Here is a 17,326-nt window from a genome sequence, read left to right on the forward strand (position 1 = left end):
TAGTCATAGCAGATCATATTCTAATTTTTGGTGATTTTAATATTCACATGGAGAAGTCCACAGACCCACTCCAAAAGTCCTTCGGAGCCATTATCGACTCAGTGGGTTTTGTCCAACATGTCTCTGGACCTACTCACTGCCACAGTCATACTCTGGACCTAGTTTTGTCCCATGGAATAAATGTTGTAGATCTTAATGTTTTTCCACAAAATCCTGGACTATCGGACCACCATTTTATTACGTTTGCAATCGCAACAAATAATCTGCTCAGACCCCAACCAAGGAGCATCAAAAGTCGTGCTATAAATTCTCAGACAACACAAAAATTCATTGATGCCCTTCCAGACCCCTTCTGCCTACCCAAGGACGTCAGAGGACAAAAATCAGTTAACCACTTAACTGAGGAACTAAATTTAACCTTGCACAATACCCTAGATGCAGTTGCACCCCTAAAAACGAAAAACATTTGTCATAAGAAACTAGCTCCCTGGTATACAGAAAATACCCGAGCTTTGAAGCAAGCTTCCAGGAAATTGGAACGGAAATGGCGCCACACCAAACTGGAAGTCTTCCGACTAGCTTGGAAAGACAGTACCGTGCAGTACCGAAGAGCCCTCACTGCTGCTCGATCATCCTACTTTTCCAAATTAATCGAGGAAAATAAGAACAATCCAAAATTTCTTTTTGATACTGTTGCAAAGCTAACTAAAAAGCAGCATTCCCCAAGAGAGGATGGTTTTCACTTCAGCAGTGATAAATTCATGAACTTCTTTGAGGAAAAGATCATGACCATTAGAAAGCAAATTACGGACTCCTCTTTGAATCTGCGTATTCCTCCAGGGCTTAGCTGTCCTGGATCTGCACAGCTCTGCGAGGGCCTGGGATCGGGAGAGACACTTAAGTGTTTTAGTACTATATCTCTTGACACAATGATGAAAATAATCATGGCCTCTAAACCTTCAAGCTGCATACTGGATCCTATTCCTACTAAACTGCTGAAGGAGCTGCTTCCTGTGCTTGGCCCTCCTATGTTGAACATAATAAACAGCTCTCTATCCACCGGATGTGTACCAAACTCACTAAAAGTGGCAGTGATAAAGCCTCTCTTGAAAAAGCCAAACCTTGACCCGGAAAATATAAAAAACTATCGGCCAATATCGAATCTTCCATTCCTCTCAAAAATTTTAGAAAAAGCTGTTGCGCAGCAACTCACTGCCTTTCTGAAGACAAACAATGTATACGAAATGCTTCAGTCTGGTTTTAGACCCCATCATAGCACTGAGACTGCACTTGTGAAGGTGGTAAATGACCTTTTAATGGCGTCAGACCGAGGCTCTGCATCTGTCCTCGTGCTACTAGACCTTAGTGCTGCCTTTGACACCATCGATCACCACATTCTTTTGGAGAGACTGGAAACCCAAATTGGTCTACACGGACAAGTTCTGGCCTGGTTTAGATCCTACCTGTCGGAAAGATATCAGTTTGTCTCTGTGAATGGTCTGTCCTCCGACAAATCAACTGTACATTTCGGTGTTCCTCAAGGTTCCGTTTTAGGACCACTATTGTTTTCACTATATATTTTACCTCTTGGGGATGTTATTCGAAAACATAATGTTAACTTTCACTGCTATGCGGATGACACACAGCTGTACATTTCAATGAAGCATGGCGAAGCCCCAAAATTGCCCTCGCTAGAAGCCTGTGTTTCAGACATAAGGAAGTGGATGGCTGAAAACTTTTTACTTTTAAACTCGGACAAAACAGAGATGCTTGTTCTAGGTCCCAAGAAACAAAGAGATCTTCTGTTAAATCTGACAATTCATCTTGATGGTTGTAAAGTCGTCTCAAATAAAACTGTGAAGGACCTAGGCGTTACTCTTGACCCTGATCTCTCTTTTGACGAACATATCAAGACTGTTTCAAGGACAGCTTTTTTCCATCTACGTAACATTGCAAAAATCAGAAATTTTCTGTCCAAAAATGATGCAGAAAAATTAATCCATGCATTTGTTACTTCTAGATTAGACTACTGCAATGCTCTATTTTCCGGCTACCCGGATAAAGCACTAAATAAACTTCAGTTAGTGCTAAATACGGCTGCTAGAATCCTGACTAGAACCAAGAAATTTGATCATATTACTCCAGTGCTAGCTTCCCTACACTGGCTTCCTGTTAAGGCAAGGGCTGATTTCAAGGTTTTACTGTTAACCTATAAAGCGTTACATGGGCTTGCTCCTACCTATCTTTCCGAGTTGGTCCTGCCGTACATACCAATACGTACGCTACGGTCACAAGACGCAGGCCTCCTAATTGTCCCTAGAATTTCTAAGCAAACAGCGGGAGGCAGGGCTTTCTCCTATAGATCTCCATTTTTATGGAACAGTCTGCCTACCCATGTGAGAGACGCAGACTCGGTCTCAACCTTTAAGTCTTTACTGAAGACTTATCTCTTCAGTAGGTCATATGATTGAGTGTAGTCTGGCCCAGGAGTGTGAAGGTGAACGGAAAGGCTGGAGCAACGAACAGCCCTTGCTGTCTCTGCCAGGCCGGTTCCCCTCTCCACTGGGGTTCTCTGCCTCTAACCCTGTTGCAGGGGCTGAGTCACTGGCCTGCTGGTGCTCTTTCATGCCGTCCCTGGGAGGGGTGCGTCACTTGAGTGGGTTGAGTTACTGACGTGATCTTCCTGTCTGGGTTGGCGCCCCCCCCCCCCCTTGGTTTGTGCTGTGGTGGAGACCTCTGTGGGCTATACTCGGCCTTGTCTCAGGATTGTAAGTTGGTGGTTGGGGATATCCCTCTAGTGGTGCGGGGGCTGTGCTTTGGCGGAGTGGGTGGGGTTATATCCTTCCTGTTTGGCCCTGTCCGGGGGTTTCTTCGGATGGGGCCACAGTGTCTCCGGACCGCTCCTGTCTCAGCCTCCAGTATTTATGCTGCAGTAGTTTATGTGTCGGGGGGCTGGGGTTAGTTGGTTATACCTGGAGTACTTCTCCTGTCTTATCCAGTGTCCTGTGTGAATTTAAGTATGCTCTCTCTAATTCTCTCGTTCTCTCTTTCTCTCTGAGAACCTGAGCCCTAGGACCATACGTCAGGACTACCGGGCATGATGACACCCTGCTGCCCCCAGTCCGCCTGGCCTTGCTGCTATTCCAGTTTCAACTGTTCTGCCTGCGGCTACGAAACCCCTACCTGTCCCATACCTGCTGTTTTCAACTCTAAATGATCGGCTATGAAAAGCCAACTGAGAGACCTGAGCCCTAGGACCATACGTCGGGACTACCGGCCGTGGTGACTCCTTGCTATCCCCAGTCCGCCTGGCCTTGCTGCTATTCCAGTTTAAACTGTTCTGCCTGCGGTTATGGAACCCCTACCTGTCCCAGACCTGCTGTTTTAAACTCTAATGATCGGCTATGAAAAGCCAACTGAGATTTATTCCTGATTATTATTTGACCATGCTTGTCACTTATGAACATTTTTGAACATCTTGGCATGGTTCTGTTATAATCTCCACCCGGCACAGCCAGAAGAGGACTGGCCACCCCTCATAGCCTGGTTCCTCTCTAGGTTTCTTCCTAGGTTTTGCCTTTCTAGGGAGTTTTTCCTAGCCACCGTGCTTCTACACCTGCATTACTAGCTGTTTGGGGTTTTAGGCTGGGTTTCTGTACAGCACTTCGAGATATTAGCTGATGTAAGAAGGGCTATATAAAATAAAATTGATTGATTGATTGATTGTATCTCATATGGGTCTCAAGTGAGCATTAGGCCCATATGAGCTGGAAGACTTGATTTAGGGTTGCAAAGCTACCGGTAAATTATCAAAGTTACCGGAATCGTACGTAATTTTGGTCATTAAACAGAAAATCTATGGCAATCTATGGTTACTTTGGTAATTTATACTTGAATAAGGTTGAAAAATATATTCATATATATAGCATTCATTTTTTGATATCTGTGTCCATATTGTGCATGAGTTTCTAGAGTTTCTAGTGGATAGACCATTTGGTTCAAGAGAAAAGAGCCGAATTAATGAAAAAAGCATCTAATACCAACAATAGCATTATTTTTCCATTAACTCTGCAACTATTCCAACTATTGACTTTTTTTCACAACAGCCACCAGTTCGACACCAAAACATTGACAACAAATACACATGGTATATACATACAAAGGATATTTCATGCTAAACCCTTCATATTAAACACCAATGGTATTCACTATGTTGATGGTTTATATTCAGGATAATATTTAACAGCTTTGTCATTCTATTTAATTTTTATCATGTTATTAATTATTTCATAGATTTTACATGTGTTAAGGCCACACAGAGAGTTAGCAGAATTCTGGTAGTTTACTGGTAAACTTAAAAAGTTTCCAGTAATATATCCTGCCTTTGCAACTTCATTAACTTTTTACTGCAGGGGGCTAAATCATGCATTGATATCAGTGGGATTTGTTTTTTACTTGAGCGTATCTAATATGGGTCTCAAGTGAGCATTAGGCCCATACGAGCTGGAATACTTGATTTCGGGTTGCAAAGCTACCTGTAATTTACCAAAGTTATCAGAATCTTCGTAAATCTTTGGTAATTAATGGACACCTGACACGCGCTTCTACATCTGCATTGCTTTGTGTTTGGGGTTTTAGGCTGGGTTTCTGTATAATCTGCTGATGTAAAAAGGTCTTTATAAATATATTTGATTTGATACCTTGTCAGATATAGAGGTGACATGTATTCAATTTTGAGTTTGCATCGCAATATTACACTTCATATACATCACAGAAAACTGAAATATAATGGAAACACCGGATTTTCAGCGTTGTTAAATTTTTTATGTTTATTAATTATGGAATTATGAAAAATATGAATAAACATTCCACCCATGAGGCCACTAGGTTATTTGACTGCAGGAAAGGGCTACAGTTGCCCTAAAAACTATTTAAACAGCATAAGCCCCTTGAGTGTGTTACATCCCATTTTTGTGCAGATTCCAGGCACACACATTTATTTTTTCCCCTTTCACAAATACTTTCTCATAATGATCCATGACATACCATTCCTGTGTACAGCCAAACCCGTTATTACCCTCTACAATGTAATTATACCTTGTAATTTCGTCACTTTAAATGTTAAACAGACAAAGCTGGAGTTGACAGATGATGGAGACATGGGAATTTATCATAGACAAAGTTCTAAATCCCAATTGTGGTCTAGTCTAGACGCAGCACACTCCAACATTATAGAGCGAGAGAATGCCTCAGGTATGATGCTGAAGAATGCCATGGCTCATTGTAGTTGATGCAATAGTTCTGTATCCAAAAGGAAAAAAGGAAATCATTCAGTATGCATGGTGAATAAATTATTGAACATTATCATTTGCAGTGCTGTTTATCTCATTTTCCCTATGCTATCAAAACCGATTACAGTGAATTTGACAGAAGAAAGTACATAACTAGTTTGGCAAAAATGCACATTATTATCTTCTGACAAAAAGTAATTATACTAAGATATCAATTGGGATGATTGATGCCATCTGGTATGTCACCTTCAGGTAAACAAAAACAAACATAGAGAGAACTGATTGGTGTTACAGAGTGTTAGATGCACGGTGGTAGGGAAAATACAGGGTTTGAGGTTAAATTATAGACCACTAATTAATCAGTAGCACAGTAGTACGTGAATGGGAAACAACCTCTATGGAAATGTCACACACACACACACACAACCCCCACTGACAGTGACAAAATCGATAAACTACAGGATTGTAACAACCCTAGCCTACTCACATCATGTTATGTTAAATGTATGTTTTGCTGTGCTGTCAAAAAAAGGTCACATCTGATCAAGAACTGTCTGTTCCTGGTTCTCCCCAGGTCATGGTTACAATAACAGTTATGGCTAACAGGCAGAGGCTTGGTGTGTAGTAGTAGGCCTATATGAAGCAACCTGTAACATTTCTAAGTATGAACATGTATGTGGAACTTTCTGCGATCCAAGCCCAATTTTCCCCAATTCCCCTCCCTGAACATGTTTAAAAATATATATATACAGTACCAATCAAAAGATTGGACACACCTACTCATTCAAGGGTTTTTCTTAATTTTTACTATTTTCTACACACCTGGTCCTTATCCCCAATTAGTCAGTGTATAAGTGTTCCCTCTGCTTCCTTGTCTGTGTGGGTGATTGTTTGTTGTGAGCTGTGTGTAGCTCGATTGAGCTACCCTTACCTTGTTGTTTGCCAGGGTATACATTTCCCCTGTGCCTGAGTTTTGTTGTCGCATGCTTGCGCAACTGTTTATATACGGAATAAACTTTGTGGATGCGTATTACTCTCCTGCGCCTGACTCCTTCTGTCACACGCATCACACTCTTCGCTTATTTGAGCTGTTCTTGCCATAATATGGACTTGATCTTTTACCAAATAGGGCTATCTTCTGTATACCACCCCTACCTTGTTAAAACACAACTGATTAGCTCAAACGAATTAAGAAGGAAAGAAATTCCACAAATTAACTTTGAACAAGGCACACCTGTTAATTGAAATGCATTCCAGGTGACTACCTCATGAAGCTGGTTGAGAGAATCCCAAGAGTGTGCAATGCTGTCATCAAGGCAAAGGGTGGCTACTTTGAAGAACCTCAAATATAATATATATTTTGATTTGTTTAACACTTTTTTGGTTGCTACATGATTCCATATCTGTTATTTCATAGTTTTGATGTCTTCACTATTATTCTACAATGTAGAAAATAGTAAAAATAATAAAAACCCTTGAATGAGTAGGTGTCCAAACTTTTGACTGGTACTGTATATATCTATTTAAAACATAACCTGTGATATATCTTCTTGTTCAGAACACATGGGACCCACCAAAAAGCTAACAGAAATGCTTTCAACTTTCAGAATTCCAAAACATGCAGTAAACAAAACCTGAAAACACATTTCATGGCTCTGTATTGATTTGTTTGTCTAAAAAAAAGCTTTACAAAAGTATTTCATCTCTTAGTTTAGTCTGGTGTCAATGCTGTTCAAGGGAGTAGTTTTAAATAGAGACAAGACATTCAATTTACATAAAAGTGCAATAATACTAATTTAAACATGAAAAGCAAAAACGAATTGTAACAGATATCCTTTGGGCAGTAGCGGTGCATGGGTAAAATCACCGGGGTAAGCCAAGCCAGGAAACAAATTCCATATTACAACCTATGAGTTGTGATAATTGCGTTGTTTACTCTATAACCGGTTAGTTCATATACCTTTGCCACCGTGGTATATAGGCCTAAGGCCGGGACAATAAGAAGACACAGTGGCAGAATAAATTCAACCACACCTTTGTTTCATCACAAAACCGGAGAGCAACATCTTGTATGTAACAAACAGTTACATGACCTACAGCATGGTCAAGCAAGTGAATGCTTCTGCCATTTTTGGACTACTAAACAACTATTGATTTAGAACCACGGAGAGTTACTGCAAGTCGCAAAGAAAACAGGAGCTGCCTCCACTATTCCAGCTGCATTTCAACTTCAACATCATCTAATCACCTATGCTTAGTCTAATACAGTGACAACTAAAGATACCAAAAACGATTTAGTCCAATCAACGTAAGCTAAATATGATGTGGCTGTCCATGGTACTGATTTCTGTGTGTGTAGAAAATAACATGTTGACACACCCTACTTTTATAGAAACACCAATGCCATCCTCCTCTTTCATGTTGACTAAACGGTCTATGACTCTGTCATAGAGTACACACTTTTAGTTTTTGCTGTTCTAAGCTACCTGGCTAAAATGATTGCTTGCTAGCCTAAGTTCCTTTCATATGCAACAATGCGCCAGACCAGCTAGTTAACATTAGCCTACTACATCTAGCTACATGTTGAACTTCCATCGTCTCAGGCAAGGGGCACAATGCATGAATGTATGGTTGGATCAGAATTGACGTTATAATCATTGGCCAGTACGTAGAATTAAGTAAAACCACAAGTCCAAATCCCTATCTCCATCCATGGCTAATTTAGGAAAGGGACGATTCTAGCTAGCTAGCTAGCTAGCCACCCACCAGAGGACAACGACACAACAATTCAAGTTTTTTCTGTCAATGATGTTTGGCTTCTAATGTGATCGGGCAAATCCAAACTGGCTTCCCTTGACACTTTTGGTGCGCCAGGAGGACCATTCACAGCTGAGCTCACTCAGTTTAGCTCAACGCTGATTGGTTATTATTTTATTTTTTATCAAAGGAGTCCAAATTTTCACTGGTTCCCTTGCATTCAATGCTACGGGCGGCAAGAATGTCATACTCTTTTTGACCAGACAGCATCAGATAGATGGACAACACATACTTAGACAGAGGGGCGCTGTTTCGTTCTCTCGGATGCTTTATCCGGTAAGATATATTCAGCCTCTTGCGTATTGAAGGAAATTTAAGAAACACAGAGAATAACCAAAAGGTACATTATTTTGTATGTTTTTCTTGGTCAATTCTTTGGGGAAGCCTGGCTTCCCTTGGCATCCATGAATACACGGCACTATCTTTGTGTCATATTTGCTGGAACAAATAATCTAAAGAGAGAGAAAAAAGAGTGAAGAGAGATAGGAGTAAGAGAAGATAGAAAGATATAGGAGAGGGATAAGGCATGCTAGTGCCTCAGACAGACTGAACAAATACATGACTGACTCCAGTCATTACTTGTTTCCTGCCCCCGGTCGTTGGTCTGCATCTGCCTGTAAAACACTGAGCCTGACCATCTTATCTCATCTTAAACCATCAGCTTTCCCCGTCCCCTTTCCAGAAAGGCTGAGATACATGCAAATAAACAGCTTCCTTTCCTCAGCTTCTTGTCTTCACTGATCTATTAGTGTTTTTGGGGCGTTAAAATCCTAATGTTACATCAAAACCTAATCTCCTGGGAATGTCATTGGTATGCTGGTTATAGGGTTGAACATTGGATTTACAATGCATTTAAACAACAAAACGTAAAAGGCGCCCGGGTCTCCATATTCGAGGCTGAAACGAATAGCATCTACAGGGGTGGAAGTAGTGCATTAACTCTTTTTAATCAAGTTTTCCCCCCACAAAGACTGAGTTTAGCCTGCTGAGGAGGCCTTGCTTGCTTGGTCCACTGCCATTTGGCTCAATTCCCCTCAGCTTCCAACCAGAAGCAAGAGCCAAATTCCTGTCTACGAATTCCAGGGAGTAGGAGTCTGGGTAGCCTGCATCTGTAAGCGGTGACTCAGGGACTGGGGAGAACACTAATGAGGGATGATGCTGGCTGTGGTTTCTTTCTTGGGAAGCATTTGGAGGCTGAACCCACCCGCCGCGTCATGTCAACATTCAAAATGCTGATATATATATATTTTTTTTATGAGCAGTTGTAGGTCACCCTTGTCAATGCTTGGGGAGAATGACACAGCTAAACTTTTAAAGAAAGACCTTGTTATATAAACCAAACAACACACTAATCAACTTATGTAATTATGCGGTGTACTGTGTGGTGATTGGCCACTGTTTCATTCAGTGTGTGTCGTGTGCCATCAATTCCTATCTCTGCTTGATTTAATCGATTGTTTCCAAACCAACAACAACATCTAATCTGGACACAGATGCTTGGCAGTGCAGCGTGTTCCATGCAATTGCACGTCTCTGGCTTCTTTTCATAGCCTTCCAAAGACTCACTCGTCCTTGGCAATCTTGCCAACATGGCAGTCTGACTGCCTGACTCCGTTTGGGAGTGCTATCAGTAAATACATGTTGATCGTGGATGTGATATCACAAGTGTGCCTTATGTGTGAGAACATTAATGCCACAATCATTCATTCATTTTTCAGCAAAACAGCAGCCACTCTTTTGCCATAAAGCTGAGGGATGGGGCTGGAGAAACGTAACCACAGCTGTTAATAATCACATAGTGGGCCTTTAAGCAGCACTTCTGCAGTACCAGACCCAGTGTAATTTGATGGTGTAAGACAAGTGGGCTAGCTAGACAACTTTGATAAACATTTGAGGTTCTAGGTCATGGATAATGATGAATATAGAATTAAATCGAGCTCTATTCAACTTCATCTTTGTGAACTACAGTTCAAATAGTCCAAGCTTTTTATCTGATTTGCTAATATTAGCCGACTTGCTCATTGATCCTACGTGAAAGAAATGAATGACTATAGCCTACATTACTTGTAACACCATTAGCAAGTTCATTCTCTTTAAGTAAAAAGTAACAAGAGATTTTGAAAGTTAATATTTCTTAGAAATGCCATTTGAAGGTCAAAGTACTGATATATACCGAGTATACAAAACATTAAGAACACCTGCTCTTTCCATGACAGACTGGCCAGGTGAATCCAGGTGAAAACTATGATCCCTTATTGATGTCACATGTTAAAGCTGCAATATGTATATTTTTGGGTGACCCGACCAAATTTTCATAGATATGTTAATTATAGATCTATCCCTCTTATTGAAAGCAACTCTAAGAAGTGGTAAATATGTTCTATATGTGCTATTTCAATGCTTCCTGCTCTTAAGTTTCGTTTTTGCGTCTTTTACTTTAGGTTTTGTACACCAGCTTCAAACAGCTGAAAATACAAAAATGTTTGGTTATTGAAAATATATTTCACAGCGGTTTAGATGGTACAATGATTGCCTAATTTCAGTTGGTGAGAAAACAAGCAAACTATTAGAATTTTAGCAACCCGAAAATGGCGGAGCGATTTCTGCATATTGCACCTTTAAATCCACTTCAATCAGTGTAGATGAAGGAGACGAGTTAAATAATGATTTTTAAGCCTTTAGACAATTACACATGAATTGTGCATGTGCGCCATTCAGAGGTTGAATGGGCAAGACAAAATATTTAAGTGCCTTTGAACTGGGTATGGTAGTAGGTGCCAGGCACAACGGTTTGTGTCAAGAACTGCAACGCTGCAGGGCTTTTCACGCTCAACAGTTTCCCGTGTGTATCAAGAATGGTCCACCACCCAAAGGACATCCAGCCAACTTGACACAACTTTGGAAGCATTGGAGTCAACATGGGCCAGCATCCCTGTCGAACGCTTTTGACACCTTGTAGAGTCCATGCCCCAACGAATTGAGGCTCGTCTGAGGGCAAAAGGGGGTGCAACTCAATATTAGGAAGGTGTCCTAATGTTTGGTATAGTCAGTGTAGATACAAGGCCATTGTTGCACTCAGCATTTACAAGCATGACAGTGGTCTTTAGTATAGGCCAGGGGTTCCCAAAGTTTTTCTGCACACGACCCCAAATTGACACTAGACCCTAGTGAATGCTGTGTGTTTCATATCCACTCAATGTTAGGTCCAGCAGGCTGTTTCAACACACTAAATGGTTGTATTCTACACCCATTTGAAGAGAAGAAAGTTCTTAATTTTGTTTGAAAAGATTACAGATTCTCAGGGGACACCACTTCAATTTCACCCCAAGTTTGGGAAGCACTGGTATAGGCCTTATACTTTATTACCTTCTTTCAAAGTATACTTTGCTGTTCAGTAACACCAGGGTTGTGTTCATTAGAGCACACAACAGCAAAATAAATAAAACGTTTTGCAACAGAAAATGAAACGTCTTGGTAGTGCCTCCCTGTTTCAGTCTGTTTTCTTCCATTTGGTATCTAATGAACACGACCCAGTAGTAAATCAACTAGACCGTCAGCGGTTTCAAATAGTCTAATAGCTTTGAGTTACCTTTGTTGGCTTACATTTTTGACAGATTAGTGTTTCACTATCTACATTACTAAAAAGATAACCAGCAGCTGCAGCAAAGGAGAAAGCACTATACACTTCCACATTAATACGATTTTAGCTGAACCTGTTGCAAATCAAAACATTTTAAACTCTCACCACAAAGAAAGATTAATTCTAAACCAGGATTATAGTGAATAAAATGGGAGGAGCTTCTATTTGGATTTAAATTATGGTATGCTAGGATTATCTGTTTAATATACACATTGGTAGACAGAAAGGGTGTTAGAAAGTAGAACTTCATATGCAATTTATAAACATTGGTCGGCATACAAACAACATTGACCTCCATACAAACGTAGTGCTATAAAAAATTAATTGCTCTGATTAAGAAAATGTTATACCTGGGTAAGAAAATATACCACATCTTTAAAACAGAAAGATCAATATCAGCGTTGATGCCTTTGATAAAAATGGAGAGAAGCAATCACATGAAGAATCATCAAGAACAAGTGAACAACATTGTCGTGTTCATTAGGGCATGCAACAGAGAACATTTTGCAATGGAAAAGTCCATAAATCCCCTCCCTGTGTCTGTTTTCTTCTGTTTGGTGCCTAATGAACACAACCCTCTATGTGCATTATGAATGACCTCTGTCAAAGGATCTATAAAATTCCACAGTATTTGTCATTGAGGCTCAAATGACCCTTGTCAAAATACCATCCATTTTAGAGCTGTGACTCTTTAAAAAATTGGATGCAAGCTTTGTTTTGTATTATAAACTGGGTTGTTCGGCACCTGGATGCTGATTGGCTGAAAGCTGTGGTATATCAGACCGCATACCACGGGTATGACCCTAAAATATGTTTTACTGTTCTATTTAAGTTGGTAACCAGTTAATAATAACAATAAGGCACCTCAGGAGTTTGCAGTATATGGCCAACATACCACGGCTAAGACCTGTATCCAGTCACTCCGCGTTGTGCTAAGAACAGCCCTTAGCCGTGGTATATTGGCCATATACCACACCGCCTCGTGCCTTATTGCTTAATTATAGAATAACGAACATGACATACGCGCAACATGCATGCATAAATGGAAACACTACAGTGTGACTGATTTCAAAAGTGGTCTCCACATTAAAGTCGATAATGTTTTTTATTCAAGGATGCCATGTGGGGTGCGGTATTAGTCAATTTTCACCCATTCAAGCAGAATAATGTGCTTGGAGTCACCAGAAAACAATCCCTTGGTGACTAGAAAGAGGTTGGTCAACAGCTGTTGGACAATTGTGTAGACAGCTGGATAGCTGGATTATTGGACTTCAATCACAATAACGCCACCCATACTCTCTTCATTAAAACAAAGGCACTGGACTGAGCATTCCATTATTGTCAAAGTCAATTCCAGTCGTATAGCTTGTGGGTTCAGAAAGTAATAATTTTGGATCCATCCCCATAAGTAAAAGGCTTTTGAATGAGTGCTAAAGTCAAGATAGTTCAATAGCGACAGGCCTTTTGTTTACACATAGGGATATTGATATCATCCCCTAATCCAATATTTATTTGGAGAAGTCTGCATTCACTGTAATGGTAAAATATTCCCAAAACATAAAATACACATGGTGAAAGAAAAATGAATGCTCAGACATCCCCTAAAAACACATGGCAAAACAAAGACGTCAATAGAAATGAGAATAAACTATTAAGTGGCCTATAACCAGGTTTGAATTAGTGGAATGATTGTGAAAAAGGTCATTATGACCCATAAAATACAGCAAAAGTCCAACAGAACCTTGTTGACTGTTTCTCAAATACAGGGAAGATCTCAATTGCATTGGGGAGGGGAGGGACCACTGGCTTTCTCATCCAATTAGTTTTTGAGAAGGAGAGGAGGAGAGAGGACGCTAGGAGTATGCAATTGAGATCTTCCCATAGTTCACATGAAACACTACTAAAGGGATGACATGAAAAAGTTCAATGGAGCACCAATAGAATTAATGACAATGTTCAGACAGTCCTATTCTCCTCATTGAACTAGATTGAGCTTTTCTTCTTTTTAGATCAAAGTGTGATTGATGAGAATAAAATGTGTGGTCTATTTTAAATACAAATATATACGTATACGTAAAAGAATATCCCCAAAAAGCTTATTTACACTAAAAATGTTTTATTTTTAAAAAAGTGTGTCACAGTAGCCTTTTCTTCAGTTTATGCATCTGTGTGTGTTCAGGGGAAAACAAACAGTATACGGTCTTATACTGTCGTCTCACCCTGTTTATTGCTCGCCAGTCTCGTATAACATCTCCTCCACGAATTCAGCGTCTTACTCGACCAAATCCAGAAGCCAGAGGTGATGCCCACGATCAACGTCATCAGGTACTTGATCATGAAGACGGTAAAGTCTGGCGACATCTGCGGGAGATGATGCCCAGGGCACGGCACTGCGTAGTTCTTACACGTCCGACTCACCCAACTCTTCTCCCACTGTTCCCTGAACACCTGCTCATAGAAGTAGCACGCAATGACGATGGTGGTGGGCACCGTGTAGAGCACGCTGAAGATGCCGATGCGCACCATGAGCTTCTCCAGTTTCTCCGTCTTGGTGCCGTCGTGCTTCATGATGGTCCGGATGCGGAAGAGCGAAACGAAGCCAGCCAGAAGGAACGAGGTGCCCAGGAAGAGGTAGACGAACAGCGGTGCCAGAACGAAGCCTTGGAGAGCGTACACGCTGTTAATGCCCACATAGCACACGCCGCTCAGAACGTCGCCATCCACCTGCCCCACCGCCAGGATGGTGACGGTCTTGATGGCGGGTACTGCCCACGCCGCCAGGTGGAAGTACTGCGAGTTGGCTTCGATGGCCTCGTGACCTCACTTCATCCCGGCTGAGAAGAACCACGTCAAGGCTAGGATGACCCACCAGATGGAGCTGGCCATGCTGAAAAAGTAGAGCATCATGAACAAAATGGTGCAGCCCTCCTTTTTGGTGCCTTGGACGACCGTTTTGACGTGACTGTCAAAGCGGTTGTTGCATACCACCTTGTCCCCCAACAAGAAGCCAGCGATGTAGACTATTGACTCCATTGTGTAGCAGCCTGATAGGAAAATGATGGGTCGCTCTGGGTAGCTGAACCTCTGCATGTCCACTAAGTAGGTCAAAACTGTGAACAGAGTGGACCCGCAACATAACACAGACCATATTCCAATCCATATCTTGGAAAATTTCAACTCGTCCTCATTGAAGTACATCATTCCATGTGGTTTTGAGGACTCACAAGGTGCACCACAATCCTCCTCCCCAAGAAAACGGTAGTTCAAATAGGGGGGTACTCTCAATTCAACTGGGCATCTAAACTGTCCCTTTACAGTCCTATGCTGCCCATAAAGTGATTTTGTTACATCCGAGGTAGGATTAATAGGAGCGCTTCTATCAGACACGTTTTGCCCGACGCACAACTCAACCGCTCCGTGAACAGGGAAATATTCACAGGCTAGGCTGCCGAATTTATTCATCAGCGCCTCGCAGCCCTGCCTCGCTCTCTCGCAGAGCGAGCGACACGGAGGCAGTGCTTGTTCCAGCACCGTACAAACGGGGGCATACATGGAGCAGAGGAAAAACTTCAGGTCAGGAGAGCATTGAACTTTCACAAGCGGATAAAACTGGTGCACTTCAAGCCCCGCGTCCTCTTGGTTGGTGTGCCCTAATAAATTTGGCATGATAGTCTCGTTATAGGCAATATCCGTACAGAGAGGAATGGAAATAGGTTGGCAAAAGCCATGTTCAGGAACTGACATTCCACGGTCACCATGCTGACCATCTGATCCACGTAAAAGTGCAAGAATAATCAGAACCAGCAACTGGGAAAACATCCTACAAACTTTGTTGTTAACCATTCCAAATTAATTCCAACACGCCACGTTATGTCCCCGCGTAAACACGCAGGCTCGAGACCACTGGATTATTTTCCCGGATAAAACAAAAGCATAAACGACAAGACAGTTTTCTATGATAGGCTACATACGTTACTTTATATCCTTGCCGAGGTGGTCGGTTTGAAGACTCCCCACTATTCACGGAGGGAGGAGCCTTGAAACAGATTATAGGTTACTTTTTAGGATAATCTCAATCTTCCAAGATTGTTAATATTTTGTCCCAAAAATTAGCATATATTTTTTGTCTATTCTATTCTTTATCCAACTAAACCATGAACTTTAAAACATCATGCAGTCTTCCTATTTGACTGAAAGTTGCTACATGTGGAACAAACACTGTATCCAATTTGTATGTTGTTAGTGTTATTTCCTAACAAACATTAGTGATTTGTGTGTTTTCATTGCAAATTATTTGGCTGACCAATGCATTTTAGTAACCACACCTACGTTACAATTTCAAAATCACCTTGGAATCAAACAACTTCCCTAATCAAATCATGAGTTTATCATGTCAGAGGTATCAACTGAGGGAGGCTGTAGCTATGCCAGCTAAGGAATATCAAAAGGGGGGATAGCGACATATTGCAGCACATATTCACATACACGTGCGCATATATGCGCACACACACCAAAAGCCCACTAATGAATATTAGCAAAAAGCCCTATCCTTCTATGTTTGTCACTGCAGTCCCAACATTATCACACCTTAATAGGCTGACCTCACGGCTCCTCCTACTGAATTATGCATGATTCCCCAGTCCCCCCTCCCAATCCTGGCTTTGGAAGTCAGCACTTCCCAGCAGATGTGGGTCTTAAAAAGCCAGAAATTTGCATTTTTGGAAGAATGCTTCCTTTTCTGCACCACAGATTAGAACACATCTTTTGTTTTGTAATGGGCAGCACTGTAAAACTGTTTGATAATGTACAGGCAGAACTTCGAATGCTGCGTTTTGCATCACAGATATTGATAAAGTATTTTCATGAACAACAGGTAAAAAAATATTGTTAATTATAGAGTGTTTGAAATCTATATGCTCCTACTTATTACAAATTATTCAAAGGGGAGCTACAGGAGCAAATATTGCTAAAGGCGATATTTTAATCAACCATGTTCAAACCACACAACTTCATTGTGGAATTATGTCATACTGTTCACCATTACCACTAGCATATTTCTCAAATAGGAATTCACAGGGTATCATAATGTTTATGAAAACAACCGACTTACAAATTGGTGCGTTCAACTTTTTTTATGGGGTGGGGGGGTGGGTGGGGTAGAAGGATTACTTTATACTATTCCAGGTATTCCTTAAAGAGGTAGGGTTTCAAGTGTCTCCGGAAGGTGGTCAGTGACTCCGCTGTCCTGGCGTCGTGGGGGAGCTTGTTCCAACATTGGGGTGCCAGAGCAGCAAATAGCTTTGATTGGGCTGAGCGGGACCTGTGCTTTCGTAGAGGTAGGGGAGCTAGCAGGCCACCATACTGTAAATAAACGTTTCTGGGCAGAGATGTTCAAATAATATTTTTTTTAGTGACACTTCACAATCCTTCATATGCAATGTTAATGACATATGGTGGATATACACTCAGTGGCCAGTTTATTAAGTACACTCATTTAGTACCGGCTTGGACCCCCCTTTGCCTCCAGAACAGCCTGCCTACTTCTGGGAATGGAAACGCTGCTCAATTGGTATCTAGG

The 17,326-nt window shown here is 41.3% G+C and overlaps 1 pseudogene across 1 annotated transcript; it reads right to left on the reverse strand.

Annotated features, from left to right (window-relative positions):
- Positions 1-13,950: 13,950 nt before the first annotated feature.
- LOC311112308 (frizzled-1-like) lies at positions 13,951-15,591 on the reverse strand (annotated as a pseudogene). The gene has a single exon. The product of its transcript is annotated as a frizzled-1-like (transcript).
- Between the last annotated feature and the right edge of the window lie 1,735 nt (positions 15,592-17,326).

This window comes from Coregonus lavaretus (assembly GCF_964263955.1).
Source record: "Coregonus lavaretus genome assembly, chromosome: 3".
Taxonomy (NCBI): domain Eukaryota; kingdom Metazoa; phylum Chordata; class Actinopteri; order Salmoniformes; family Salmonidae; genus Coregonus; species Coregonus lavaretus.